Here is a 15720-nt window from a genome sequence, read left to right as displayed (position 1 = left end):
GGCACTTCTAGAAAGACGTGAGAGACCCTTGGCTGAGAATCAACCCATCACTTGTGTAACTACATACACCCCTCTGTCCTCTGAGATTAGGGGTACCATCAGACACCACTGGGGAATCCTTAACACTGGGGAGTTGACACTAGAAGAACCTAGGTTTGCCTTCAAGAGGTCAAAAAACTTGAAGGACATCCTCATCAGTACTAGACCCAAGAACACTAAGAAAGACACCCAACGGACACTCTGGCACCTACCCCCAGTTACGGGCCATTTTCCTTGCGGTATGTGTGGTGTCTGTAAATACACCATGACACTGAAGACGATCCAACTTTCGGAGAACTTCAAGTGGGAGATTAGACACCATACCAATTGCAATACAGCCCATTGCATCTATCTTCTCAAGTGTCCTTGCGATCTCCTTTACATTGGGATGACTTCTCGGCCAGTGAAAACAAGAATCATTGAACATAGGAGCAACTTTCGTTGCAAAAAAACGCATACGAAGATGTGCAAACACTTTGTGGAACAAAACCATGATGAAGATTCCATGAAGTGGGTGGTACTTGAAGCCAGCCCCAACTGCCCAAGTCATGCCCTGTTCCGTAAGGAACAAAGATGGATCCATCGATTGTCCACAGACAAACGAGGCCTCAACGAGGATATCCCATGGCACTCGCTGTAGGATACCTGGGCCCCCCTTTTCTGTTCCCACACATGAACCACCTGCCCTACAAACGAGGCCTCAACGAGGATATCCCATGGCACTCGCTGTAGGATACCTGGGCCCCCCCTTTTCTGTTCCCACACATGAACCACCTGCCCTACACACGGGCCATACACGTGACAATTGCCCAGCTGTGTCACTCGAACAATAGTCCCTATAGCCACTGTTATACTTGATACATCGCGATGTCACACACCAAGCGACGTGTCCCACATGTTTGACTGAGCAATCTGCCATCGCTGTCCCCATGCGACCTAAATGTAGCACACTGTGGCCCCCATGCACATCTAGCACCATACACATGAGTAGACCTACTCAAGATGGCCGCCGAACTGTGCTCCTCAACCACGTGACCGCTCTGTAGGGTCGGTCACTACACACGCCCACCAAACACATGAGTAGACCTACTCAAGATGGCCGCCGAACTGTGCTCCTCAACCACGTGACCGCTCTGTAGGGTCGGTCACTACACACGCCCACCAAACGGGTCACGCTATGTTAAAACAAACCTGGCGCTAACCTATTTACTCTATCCACACTGTAGCAAGCCTACAGGTAAAATCAAATTTTAATCACGATGTCTGCATAGTGTCATGCGTTAGTTTACGCCACTCAAAGATGGCCGCCACAATATGCGCCTCGATCACGTGATTTTACCGAGAGGGCGGAGACGCGCCAGCTCTCGCTGACCCAGTAACGCGCTTTAAATTCCCCCGCCGCCGAGCTCTCACATCTACTCGAGCTCGGCGGAGAAGGGTAGGTCGCACTACACGGACACGGAAGGATAGAGGTAAGCCCTACTAGACTAGGATTTGACCAGGGGTTACATCAGGGCAGCTCCATGCTGCTTGCATATACTATGTATCAACTTCAACCGATTTCCAATCCCTGGCACCTTGTCTTTTGTTATACCTAGCATACTCCTTGGGCTCTCCCCCGATGTCTAGTCCCGCCGACCCCTCATGTGGCATGTAATCCTCAACCTTTAGGTGAGTGGGCCATCTGTGCTAGTCCATTACTCATTACTTTACCGTCTTGGGACACAGTGTGTGCTTTGGTTTGTTTCTATATGCACGTCTTTAAAAAGGGTGTGACAGTCAACATACTTGCTCGCTCCCCCAATATTAGAGCAGCCAAACCCTCAGAAAATGCTGCAATAAGAACAATAAATTTGAAATCTGCAATATTTCTTAAAGTTCATTCTGAGAAATTGGTTTTAATTTGAATTATTGTTTTTAGCCCACATTTCATCACCTACCTCCTCACAGACTCAGCAGTTGCTGTGTGTGCTTGTCACTGCGCACTTTACACACAGACTTTGTTGCAAGGCATGCTTTCTCGCACCTTAGAGGCATGCTTTATATTATATAAACACTCTGGCATTTGACTGCAACTACCAACATGCATAAAACGGCAATTAATGTTTTTTCTCCTTTTTCTCCCTCAATGTCCAGGCATAGGAGTACCCACAGAGGTAACACAAGACACACGTGACACTTGCATGTGTGCCACTGCACTTTTACACGGTCCTGATGAATCGCGGGTGAATAGACCCATTGCGTGAAACATGTCGACCCTCATCACCTTTAGCCTCAACTAGGGTCACTTGACCTAACCTGTTGACATCCTAGTGAGCCTAACCCTCTTTTTAACTGTAACCAGGGGACCCCCAGAATAAATAGAATTCAGGTACCCCTTGCTACATTTTAACACCCCACACACCACCACTTCCAGTCCGGTCCACACACCCCCACCTCACCATAAGGCAGTTGGAAAAAGATCTCCGCTAAAGAGCCCCTCTTTGAGGTGAGCCCGTCGGGGATTGCACCGCCTCCCCGACGAGGAGCAACTGCCGATGATGAAGCATGACATCCTTCGGGGTGTGTGAGGCCATTCCATCCAACAAAATGGATGCCCCAGGATGTTACTCTAACATCTGCGGTCATGCCAGATAAATACCTCCTACACTCCCCATAGGAACAGTACAGCGACCCCTCTTGTTTCCTCAGTATATCAAATTGAATGTAATTGCGAAAGGCCCGCCATTATGTTTATATATCTGATGTAATACTCCTATTCATATCTGTCCTAATTGCTGTGTTGTTACAAAATAAAAAAACAATTAAAAAAAAATTGTGCAAAGCTTTTTTCAGAAAATATAAAAATATGGCAGAGCCTTTTTGTGACCTATAAGATGCCGAGAGAAACATTCGAACATTGTTTTCACGTGTGGTACCATTGACAAAAGGTGATGGCCATTAATAAGGTGGACTATTGGACAGCGCCACTGTCTGTGCACAATGACTGGTTATTCAGACAGAGAAATGACCCAGCCGCATGGGCAGAGCAGATGGATGGAAATGACAGAACCGGTCATGCTTTGTGCTCTCTCGTGAAGGGGTTAAGACTAGAGAGGGGTCTCGGGGACACTGCTTTGTTAGGGGGCATGGCCGGAGCATGTCAACCGTCTAAGCAGAGTCTCCCGATGGGACACCCTAGGAATGGTGACAGTGGGCAACATCTGGAATATGACCATATCAGGTCCTTCCTAAAGTTATCCAATGAGCTTGCTGTGCATAAATCCCAACTTTCTAAATATCTTAAATGGAGACAAACAGTAAACAGCTAAGGAAATGTGCTGACCGCACCACACGAAGCAAAATTAGCAATGAACCCTATAGAGGAGTAAAGCATTTCACATATATATAGCAGCCTTGTAAACAAGGCCCCAGACAGGACAGTTAAGGTTAAGTTGGCTTGGGAGACACATTGGCCCCAATATCTCTGTCGGGAAGCTGCCATGGCCACCCGAGACCTTGCGATTTCAGCAAAGTTCAGACTCAGCTAGTTGAAATGTATTCATAGAGTATATTTGACATCAGAGTGTCCCTGGAGGAAGGGGAGAATCTTCACCCCACAATGCTGTACTGACCACACTGACAAGGGATTAACCTGGACACGGCGAGGGATCCCGAAGCACTGGGTCTCCATGTCCCAGATCAAGGCTGAAATGCTCCCGCTATCCATCGAACAGCCCCCAATTTGGCATTATTGGGAATAATCGAAGAGGAGGGTTTTCCAAGAAGAACCAGGACTCTAGTTGTGCTGGGGATCTTACTGGGCTTGTAAAACATCACAAAATACTGGGCATGTCCCACAGCCATGCTGATGCGGGAAGGGGCCCAAAGAATGGGCAGATGAGCCATTAGGGAGAAAGAAACATACCAAGCGAGAGCCAGCTCCCAGAAACACACTAGAACCTGGGATCGCCGGATGCCATTCCCTTGGGATCAACCATAAATAGTTCTGAGAACTCGACCTGTGTTAGTCATGCGTTGAAAGTACTTCTCTTATCCACCAGAGTGTATAATATAAGTTTAATTAGGGTGCGGCAGCTGTCTACATCTACAAGCGTACAAGCACCAATAAAAATATTTATTAACAGAAGGTACTAGTCTGGGGGTACAGTGGATTTATCTTCCTCTATCTGCAGGGCCCTCTGTTTAAAATACTGAGCTTGGATCTCCTGCTGCGTCTGAGTGGAGTGGATTCGCCTCCCTCTGTCTGTGCGCCCGCTCTGTTGAAAATGTGCTGTTGAATCTTTCAACATATTGAGGTCACTGGATCCCTCTCCTTTGTTCATTGGCCCTTTCTGTCTATAGGTATTTTAGGTAAAATTGTATTTATGTGTGCAGTATTTTTATAGTGCAAACCCAGCCAAAAGGCAGAGGAGCGCTCTACAGGGTTAAGGCCCAGAGGTAGCTGGGCTGTGGCTGTTGATGCACTATGATGTTGTGGTCTTTAAAGAGACAAGTCTTCAACTCTTTTCTAAATTGGAGTAGCTTTTGGGCGGTCTTGATGGATAAAGGGATAGTGTTCCAGATCCTGGGTGCAATAATGGAGAAGGCCTGTTGCCTTGTTTTTTCTTATTAACACTTCTTACAGGCTGATTTAGAGTTTAGCAGACAGGGATTTGCTCTGTCAGGGTGACAAAGTGATGTACTCCAACGCCCTGATGGAGTTCCTGACTGCCAAATTTTAAGACATCCTCCGGCCCAGCGGGCATCTCTAGCATTGACAGGGACTGCTGTCAAAATGAGGGAGCTGCACAGCAAACCTAAAATGTTTATTTTTGTCCCCCCCCCGAAAAAAAAGCCAAATTGGGATTTTGTTTGGAAAATAAAACAAAAATGCCCCCCCCGCCCCCAACCTTCGGCAGTTAAGTATTCTCCAGTGACAGGGGCATTTGCAGTTTTCTCCGCCACTTAATGACAGTTTTTACCTGGCGGCGACGGACAGTGAAAACTGCCCATGTATTCGCCCACTCTTAATCGGGTGGCGGGATATATGGTCAAACGTCTGATAGTCTTCACTCCATCGGACCATTGGAGGTTTATGAGATGGCGGACATTCAATATGGTGGAGAGGGTACTCCATCGCCATTACATGGGAGTATCATCTCTGCCAATCTCTAAACGGGGCTGTTAATCTGCTGTCTGATGGTGCTGGTTGCCGAGAACCACCAGAGATGGTGAGGGAAAGTTGATTCTCTTCCCCTGTTCATGTGCACCTCAGGTTTCAGAAATATAGAAGTGAAGCCAATTGCATTCTAGCTGTCTATATGTCCCTTATATTTAAAATGTGGATATCAGATATTCCAAAATTTCAGGCTAAAGTTGATTTTTTTAAATCAAGTTGTCAGATTGCCCATTACATTGGGGGTGATGATGACTGCCAGGTTAATAAATATCTGAGTTAAAGTTTGCTCCCCTGCACTGTTTGTGTACACTTCCAGTTTAAGATGTATTGGTGAAAAGTGGATTCCACTCCTATTTGAAATGTAGATGCCCGATCTTCAAAAGTATATGGCTAAGGTTTATTCCTCTCCTCAGAACAGTGATGATCTTCCCCTCAGGGGCAGCTCCTCCATTTGAGCGGAGAAGCGTTGTTCCAGAGCTGAAAAATAAAATGGTTATAATGTTTTTTATTAAATTTTATTTTTTAGCAACCTGTCCTGAACTAAGTGTCAGGACGGGGCAGGGCGCGCTGCCGAGTGACAGCAGCAGGGAGCTAATCTCTTTAAAATGCGCATGTCTCTTTGGTCAGCCGTCTTGGGATGGCCAGCCAGACATGCGCATTTTAAAGTTCTTTGGGTTAGAGAAAGCGCAGGCCTCCAGTGCTCTTAGGGGCAGTTTGGATGTCAAAATAAGCTTTATTAAAGGGATATGACAAAGTATCAAATTGTTCTGCAGATCAAAACAGGAGCCCATTGGAGAGTTGATATTTTTGTGTGTTCTCAGAAAAAATATTTTAAAACTCAACAAGTAGGAGCAATGACGTGGATAGTTGGCATTGACAAGAAAACATGAGCATGTATGTCCAGAAGTTGTATGAAGATAAAGACTGACCACTGCTTACTGACTGTGCTCCAGCTTAGGGCCCCACAGCTCAGCACCTACTGGAATGAGTAGAGGCAGAAACTTGCCAACTCATATATGGGCTGCCAAATGTATCTTTAATAGGATCAGTGTGGTATACATCATATATAATAAAGCAATTATCATTATAAGTGATGATACAACTCCCGCTGGGGATAATAATCACCAGGGAAACACCTACCACAAACGAGATCATGGCCACCATCAGAACGGACTGCCAGAGAAGAAAACACAGCCACCACCATAGTGGATAAAACAGACACCACCAGAGAGAAACGATCCAACGAACCCAACATCTCCAAACACAACTTTCAAGAAGGAATGGAAGCAGTTGCCAAGTGGATGAAAAACAGCAGCCTACAACTAAACACACACAAAACGGATGCACTCATCATGGGTGCACACCCTGATGCCTGGAACAACACCTGGTGACCCCCCGCCCTCAGCAACCCACACTCCCCCACGGACCACACACGCAACCTCGGAATCATCCTGGACTCCAAACTCAAAATGGACCGCCAGATCAACGCTGTCACGTCTTCCTGCTTCCACTCCCTCGACCTCCTCTGAAAGACCTTCAAATGGAATCCCCTCAAACACAGGAAAACAGTCACCCGAGCCCTCATCAGCGGCAGACTAGACTACGGCAACATACTCTATGCCGGGATCAACAAGAACCATACCTTCATACTCCAGAACGTCCAGAACGCCACCGCCAGACTAGTCCTCAACCTACAGTGCCACTGCCACATCAGACAACATCTACGGACACTACACTGGCTCTCCGTCGAGAAGAGAATCACCATCAAGCTCCTCTCCCACGCCCACAAAGCCCTACACAACACCGGACCAGCCTACATGAACCACCGCCTCTCATTCCACACACCCCAAAGATCCCTCGGCTCAGCCCAGCTCTCTCGTGCAACGGAACCCCGCATCAAGAGGACCATAATAGAAGGTAATAGAAGGACGCTCCTTCTCCTTCTTCACAGCCAAGGCATGGAACACCCTCCCTCTGAGTTTGAGTTGGGATTTGTAAAGCGCGTAGCTACCCTAGGGCGTCCCAGCGCTGGCATGACCTAAAGTTCCAGAGGGGGGAGTAGAAGAATAGACAGGTTTTATGGGAAGAGCCAAGTTTTTAATTGCCTCCGAAAGGCCAGAAGATTGTGTTCTCTTCGCATGGCAAGTGGGAGGGCGTTCCACAGTCTTGGGGCGTTGTAGGAGAACAAACGCCCCCCGGATCGGGACTTTTTTATTCTGGGAACGCTGGCGAGGGAGAAGGAGTCTGATCTGAGTTGTTTGTTAGATTGATGGGGTTTAACGAAGGATCTCAGAATCGGGGGGCCTCTGCCTTGCATTATTTTGTGCGAAATGCATAAGGTCTTAAAGGTAATCCTTTCTTTGACTGGGAGCCAGTGTAGGCTTTTGAGTGCTGGTTTAGGCGAGCATCTCGATTTGGCTCCCTCTCCATCTCCGATAGACACCTTCACTAGCCAAGTTCATGAAGGGACTCAGGACCTGGCTCTTCAATGAAGCACCATAACATCCAGGAGCCGCGCACCTCCCCCACAGCTCCTTGGAACCCTTTCGGGTGAGTAGTTGCGCTTTACAAACCCTTGATTCATTGAGAAAAACACAGCCACTGCCAGACAGAATAACACAGTCACCCCTAAAATCATTGCTTAGTTTCTGCTATTCAATGGCACCACTTTAGCTCTCATTCACTCATAAGACCTCTGCAACATATTAAAGTCAAAGTCTCAGACAACACACTCCAATCCAAGTTCCTTGACTAATGATTAATAAAGCCTTCAAGACTCTTTATCTGGGCTACACCCAATGCTCTTTCCTCCATCAACTCCCACCAATGATCTCCGACAATTCATCAAAGCCAGTCCATCATCGGGCTTGCCATCATGACGTTGCCCCCATAAGTTTTGAAGGACGTCTACTCTCCACACTAAGACCACTCGAAACCAGAGTCATCACAAACTACTCCCTGTAATCTGGCAAACTCACTAGTCACTTAAACTTCTTCAACATACAACTAACCTAAAAGAAATAGGACCACGTCCCAGCAGTCCCACCTACCTTCAGATCAGTCACCAATGGTGTTTCCTCAGGAAAGTCACTCAAAGATCAGCCTTTGCTCAGTTTTGCCTTTGAGAGGGAAATAACCAACTTTCAGGCTGCCTACTAGAACTTAATCTTGTATCAATAACAGGAGCAAAAACCTGTCAACCGTGTTGGGATTGGGGTAGAGAATGCGATAAGAACATGTGGTATCCCAACTGGTATTATTCGAAGGCAATTAGTAAGGATATGCATACACTATTATCCAAAAGGAAGCAAGGAGACTCTATTTGGTTATAACATGTGCTCATGGCATCATTAATAGAGATCATTTGGGAAAAAGGCAAAAGGAAGCAATTAGCAGTTGTGACAGCACTGCAATATACAAATAAAACAAATGAAAACAACCCAAATTGCATTTGGTGCTCAAGGTGTGTGAGTGAAAACCACGGTAGCAACGCAGGTGACAAAGTGATCAGCGTGGACGGCGCATGGTGACTGGTGCATGAATATATATACAGTGAGTAGTTGACACAGTGTGGTTCCAGGTAGTTTATAAGAGTTTGGTTCTGCTTTGGTTTGGTGTTTTGTTCGTGAACCACTTTGTGTGATGTCATGGGTGATGTCACTGACCATGTCATGAGTGATGTAATATGTGACGTCATCAGCAGTGCATTGCGGGCGCGCAAGTTATAGTTAGCTGAACTAACTATAACGGGGGAATTTCAATGGTTTTGTATGAATGAAATATCCAGCTAACTATAACATGTGTGAAACCTATGGTTTTTTCAGTGAATTTCTAAGGTTTTTTAAATGCTAATTCCTAACTATAATGAGGCTAAAACCTATGGTTTTTTCAGTGAATATATATATATATATATATATATATATATATATATATATATATATATATATATATACGTGTATCATAATGTCGGCTTCTTGCTGCATATACTGCCCTACTTGGACCCTTGAATACCCTCCCACTTACCTTGGGCTTCTGGAGGGGGACTGCTGTTGCCCACAAGCGGCTCCGGCCATCTGGCCGCATTTGCCGACAGCCACCGCTGCCTTCACCTGGGGAGACCACAACTCCCAGAGTTCCTGGTGACGCGCGAGAAGCGCGTCACAGTCCAAGCGCCAGGACGCGCTCAAATAGGCCGGAGGACTCCCGCAGCGCGGGCCGCTCGGCTTCTTGCTGCATATACTGCCCTACTTCGACCCTTGAAACCCTCCCACTTACCTTGGGCTTCTGGAGGGGGACTGCTGGTGCCCACAAGCGGCTCCGGCCATCTCGCGGCATTTGCCGCGCCGCCACCGCTGCCTACACCGGGGGAGACCACAACTCCCAGAGTTCCTGGTGGCGCGCGAGAAGCGCGTCACAGTCCAAGCGCCAGGAGGCGCTCAAATAGGCCGGCAGACTCCCGCAGTGCGGGACGCGCGCGGGCGTGCCCGGGCCAAGCCCGGACCAAGCGTGGGCCCGTCTGTGCCCGTCAGTGGCTGGCAGAGTCTGGGCTGGGCCACCCCCCTTTCATTGCTGCAGCGGATCCTCTAATAAACTGGTTAGTGTTACTGGACATTTTATTTGGAGAACATGAGTTAGGACTGCTAGCCTTTTGAACATTCCCACCTGCAGATTCAAATTGTGACTTGTGTTACAAGGGAAGATAATTGTTAAAATTGTAACTGTTGTACACTGCGGGGGTTTAGTTTGACCTTGATAACTGGTGGTCCCAGTTAGTTACCTACGCTTGAATCATGGGGAGACGCAAGACCCAGGCAAACCAGGATGATGTCTTGGGTAATGCTAAAGTAACCGTGACCACTATGGACGCATTTCTGACCAGTGCTGCGGTGATAGATAGGGAGATAGAGATGGTATATAGACGTCTCTCAAGATCTCCAATTTCTGGTTCAATGGCGCCCTTGGAGGGGGATATAGTTCAACTAAATAACCGCACTGATGATATTGTGAACTCCACCCTCACGCAGGGATTGGAGAATGGTATCCTTAATATGGGAGTGCCCTCTCCAGTCTCGGAGTCTCAGTCGGACGTTATTTCTGCTCCCTTATTCCCTGTTGTCACTATAACCAGCAAGCAGGGGGGTGCCAAACTTATTCAAACAGCTTTGTGTAGTACAGGCGAGGGAAAAAGCCTGACCATCAATACACGTAGTAAAACCAAGGCTTCTAGTAAGACTAACTCTCTGATACAACTGGGGGGGGGGGGCACTTTGCTCCATTGGTAGCACCAAACAAAAAGGAAAAAAAATGGGTAGTTTGGCGAAAAAATCTAAAACACCTGTCCCATTACCAACAGGTGGGGAGGTCTCACCTGCGTCTGATCCCCCACTAATAGAAGTATTTAAATCTACCCTGCTCAGCATATTAGAGGACAAACTATGCCCAATTATGACCAAATTGTATAATATAGAGCAAAGTATAGCTAATCAGAACAATATCTTACAATCTTTGCAACACCATAGAAGTACAGCAGTAGCTGCCCCCTTTGTTACATCGACAGAACCTGTGAAGGCGTCCGTAGAGGGGTTGCCTGATGCCCCCTGTCTTCAATATAACCACGACTCAAGGCCCACGGACCAGATTACTAGTAGCGTGGGGGGGGCGGATTGATAAAACCTTGGGTTGTTTGCCTTCAAGCGGAATTCATGTAGTAGAGAATTCTAGTGTAGCTATTAATGCAGTGGAAAAGTGGCAGGATCGAGTTAATGCTGTCCCACAGAATTTGCCAATCATTGATCTACCCCCTCAATCTACCCCGTTGGTAGTAATCTTGGGTAACGTCCCTCCCCTAATAGATGGAGCAAAGGAGGATTATGGCCAGCTAAAAAACAAAGTTACTCATCGGCTGTCCCGCAATACAGCCGCTGGACCAAATATTGTGCATGATATTATTATGGTCCGGCGTGATGCATCGCCAGGAAGCTCCAGGAAAATAAGAAGGGGGGACTGTGTTGTGGTAAACTTTAGCAACCCCCCACTTGTTGAGAGAATCTTCAGGGAGGCCTTCTGTTGGTTTGTCTTGTAGTGAACAAGGTATACAGGTGCTGCCTTTGGGCTTCTTTTACAGGGCGACGAACCCCAGGCAGAACAACCTGAACACTGAACATTACTCACGGCCTTATATGCATTTGGATTGCAATAGGAATAGTAATCACAATCATTGGGCGGAAAGGGATAACCCATCCTTTTCCCTTTACCCAGGGACAGAATAGATTTGCAGCCCTTTCGGGGTTGAACGATTGTGATTGACTGAGTGAAAGAACAGCCCAAATAGACTAGTTAGCCCAGATATCGGAGCCCACTGTTGTCCAGCCGGGTATTGAGCCTTTACCTAAAATATCATCAGTAACATCTATAGTAGAGCTGCCAGAAATATGTATAGGTCAGGGGGTATTTATTTATTTATTACAATAACCAAATTGAGACAGCACAGGATTCAATCAAACAACTATATCAGGTTGTCACACATCTAACGGGGCAAGATAAATCCACCACAAGAGAAGCTTCTCAATCTATGTGTGACGATCTAGCAATTTATTTTCAGGATAAAGTGTGTAATATTTATTCTAAATTTAATAAATATTCCACTTCCGCCACCAGTTCTAAAATAGTCCCAGATCACATCAGCCCTACTAGTGACAACAAAAATAGATCATTCTTCCAATCATTTGACCAGGTAACGCCGGAACTAGTTAGCAAACTTATGTTGACCATTAATTCTGGATCCACGGACGATCCTTGTCCCCCTTCAATTTTCAAATTAGCCCCCGACATCATCAGTCACACACTCACAGACATTTTTAACGCCATGTTCAAATCAGGTGTCTTTCCATCGATATGGAAAAAGACGGTAATTAAACCTCTCCTAAAAAAAGCTACCCTTGATCCTTCCAATGTTACTAGCTATAGACCTATAGCATGGCTCCCTTTTCCAGCAAAAATAGTGGAAGAGATTATGAATACCCACATTTCTGATTTCATAGATCTTAACAACTGTCTTGATAATTCACAGTTCGGATTCAGAAAGGGTCATGGCACAGAGACCGCCTTGATTAAGGCATCCGACAAAATTAGAATGATCATGGACGGAGGAGGTGCCGCGGTGCTTATATTACCCGATCTCTCCGCAGCCTTTGACGCGGTCGATCACGCTATCTTGATCGACCGTGTCAGGGAAACAGGAATATCAAAAAATGCCATCTCCCTTCTCTCTTTCTTTCTTGCCAACCGGGATCAATCTGTGGCCTTGGGCAGTTATTCGTCTCCTCCATTTGCTCTTCCCTGTGGTGTCCCACAAGGGTCCTCGCTAAGTCCAACGCTTTTTAACATCTATGTAGCAGACTTGGCGAGGATCATCAAAACACACCGCCTAGCAGTAACATCTTATGCTGACAACACGCAGCTCGTCTTGGCGATTAGCAACAATGGACTGGAAGTGGTCTCAAACTTTCAACAGGGAATGCTTGCCATCAGCAAATGGATGAACAAAATAGCTTAAAGCTGAACTCGGACAAAACCGAGGTCATGGTTTTTGGCAATCTTACCCCTACATGGTCACCTATTTGGTGGCCACAAGATCTTGGACCTCCACCCATTCCAACTAACAAAGTCAGAAATTTAGGGTTAATCTTTGACAATAAACTATCATTTCAACAGCACTCAAATACAATAGTCTCTGCATCATTCTTCACCATAAGAATGATCAAGAAACTTATGCCATATCTTCATACAAATACAATAAAAACCTTGGTTAGTACCTTGGTAATGTCTCGAGTTGATTATTGTAATGCCCTTTTGATCAATGCTCAAGAAAAGGTTTTAAATAAACTCCAGCTAATACAAAATGCTGCTGCCAGACTCATTACTGGAACACCCAAATTTAAGCCAATATCAAAAACTATACTATGGCTACCAGTGAGACAAAGAAACAAATGTAAGGACAAGGAGAGATCGGGCACACTATTCATGTGACTGGCCCAGCGTTGATAACTGCTCCTGTATATATACCATTTCTGCGTGGTGGATTTAAATAGGTGTTTCTCACCGTAGCAGGTTTGACCATCTAATAGAAAGTGTTTTTCATTGGTCCATATGGTCATTTTTATCAACATTAATTGTGTCTGTCATTACCTGTTTGGTGCTCTCATCGTGACAGGATGTGCCTCTTTAATACATTCTTAGTAGTACAGTTGCAATTACTACTCAGGCAACAGTGGTATTTTTTTCATTCTTTATGGGCGACCGGTACTATATACCCGATAACTATTTGTTTATTGGGTTATATCCTCATCCAAATAGCTTTTCGCATTGCAATATAGTATCCTATTGGGGCAGTATCCATATGAAACAGTGCCGAGTAAATCGCGGAAATGATGATGAGTAAAAACTGATTGTACATCGTATATGCACGGTTAGTGAATTAAATATATAAAATGGGTTTACATCTGGCTCATTTATAAATTATTCTTCATTATTTCGTGATGAGAGGAGTCTCGAACTCCATACCGTTCTCGTGCGTACTAAACTACAATTCCCATCATGTCAGGGGGTCCTGTAGTACTACTAGGAAATTACAACCCCTAGTTTAATACGGTCTTCTGATTTGACAATAATTGCACTTGAGCGGACCTGTAACCACTACTGTGCACTGGGAAAAATATGGAGAAACGGTTTTTCCCAGCGCTGTCATAAAATAACATATTAAATCCTCAGGCGGGAAAACATTCTAACTACAATTCCCATGAGCCTCCGAAAAGACCCGAGGAGTCCCGGTCACGTGTTCGGTCACATGACCGCCCCAAAAAAAGCTTAATACGATTCACAGAAGTACACCGGCAACCCCCCAGATTGCTCAGAGGGACACCCGGTGTACCGACAGAGAGGTGGGTGCCCTTCTAAACTTACTTAGAGATAGTGCTAATCCTTAGGATCGTTACGAGAGGTCTGTGACCTGGGCGCGACTATGGGTCGTTTGTACGAGTGTTTCTAGGATTGATATGCCCAGTATAGCGGGTTCAAGCAATCTTTGTGGTGTAAAGTTCCACTTTTTAGGGGCACCAGCGACTAATCATGGGTAACTTTAGCAGTACGCTGCCCTCTTTGAATCTTATTGCCCGCTAAAGATGGCGCTCTTTTCACTCTAATACGCGACGTATTGGGGTTCACATGAGGATTGGAGAACTCCCTGACATTTATTGAGCAGCAGCGGCATAATTGTTTGGCCTGCTGTGTACATGGACAGCGGGGGGGGACAACTGAAGCCTTAACTACATGCTTATTATATTTGTGGTGCATTTTGTCAGTTTTTTTAAATGTTGTCTGGCGATATCGGACACGATGCTCAATAAATATCAATGGATATTTCAATTTTCTATTAAATTGCGATACAGGAGGGGCGTGTGTAGATGATGTGAACGTGAGGGATTGTTTTCGACATCAACCACGACTCCTCAATAATATGCCTGTAAATGTTTAAATGTGAGTCTGTCTTGTTTGTTCTGTTTTCTACCAGAGCGGTGCTCCACACACCTGAGCTGCAGCTAGGTGGGGTGAGACTAGTTCCATCCTACCAAATAGGTAAGTGGGGGTAACTTTGGATAATGGAACTATTTTCCATATTCATTTTTAAACTTGATGTACTAGTGGCACTTTATGGTTGATTAGCATACTAATGTCTCTCCCTTTGTGTTTGTGGTCCTACGTGTGTGTTCCCTGCCTGGCGCAATTCTGCTCTTCAGTTGTGGAGAGGATTGAGCAAGACCTGCATATCAACAGGTGACAATTTTTATTATCATTGCAGTAGCTGTTTATTATCTGGTCCTGAAGAAGGCAGTGGTGTAATTTTAGCCACATTTGCCGAAACATGTCGACCCTACCTGCAGGCAGATATTATGTCAAATCTGCCAGTTATTGGTATTCTTTTAATATTGGGAGAATGGAGAGACTCTATTAAAATAGTTTTTTCTACTCTACTCTACCCAATTTTATAACACTTTATTCTTTTTTCACTTCACATTCATGCACTGCAATTCAGTTACCCTGGTACATTAATTTTTTCGGTTCAACCTGTCGTATATAATTTCTGTCTGTCACATAAAAATATCTTGTGACTGACCACTTTTTCTCCTGGGTTAGGAGAGCCCAGATGATGAACAGGGCGGTACCGGACGGGAACTGATGGGCACTTTTTTCCTAATTTAGGATCTCAGTGTTTTCTGTTTAATTTTGCACTTGTCACCTGCTTAGTTTGTTTTGGTTGCGTCATTAGCTTGGTTACACAGTAGAACCACACTCTTTTTCCTGACCCTCAGACATACTTTGTTGTGTATTTGCAGTACTAGGGCACGTGTCTGCGATGGGTCGTTAATCTAGCCCTTGGACCCTCCCCAATTTATTTTCTTGTCCCATTTTAGCGCCATTTTCAAAAGTGCTTCAACTTTACCTCAGTTGCAGACAAGAACCCA

At 45.6% G+C, this 15720-nt stretch overlaps 1 protein-coding gene across 2 annotated transcripts in view; it reads right to left on the bottom strand.

Annotated features, from left to right (window-relative positions):
• Positions 1-15720, bottom strand: part of IQSEC2 (IQ motif and Sec7 domain ArfGEF 2) — a 942770-nt gene that overhangs the window by 791979 nt on the left and 135071 nt on the right. The gene's annotated exons all lie outside the window — the stretch shown is intronic.

Source organism: Lissotriton vulgaris, chromosome 10 (genome assembly GCF_964263255.1).
Source record: "Lissotriton vulgaris chromosome 10, aLisVul1.2, whole genome shotgun sequence".
Taxonomy (NCBI): Eukaryota; Metazoa; Chordata; class Amphibia; order Caudata; family Salamandridae; genus Lissotriton; species Lissotriton vulgaris.
This window is presented reverse-complemented; position numbering and strand designations above follow the sequence as displayed.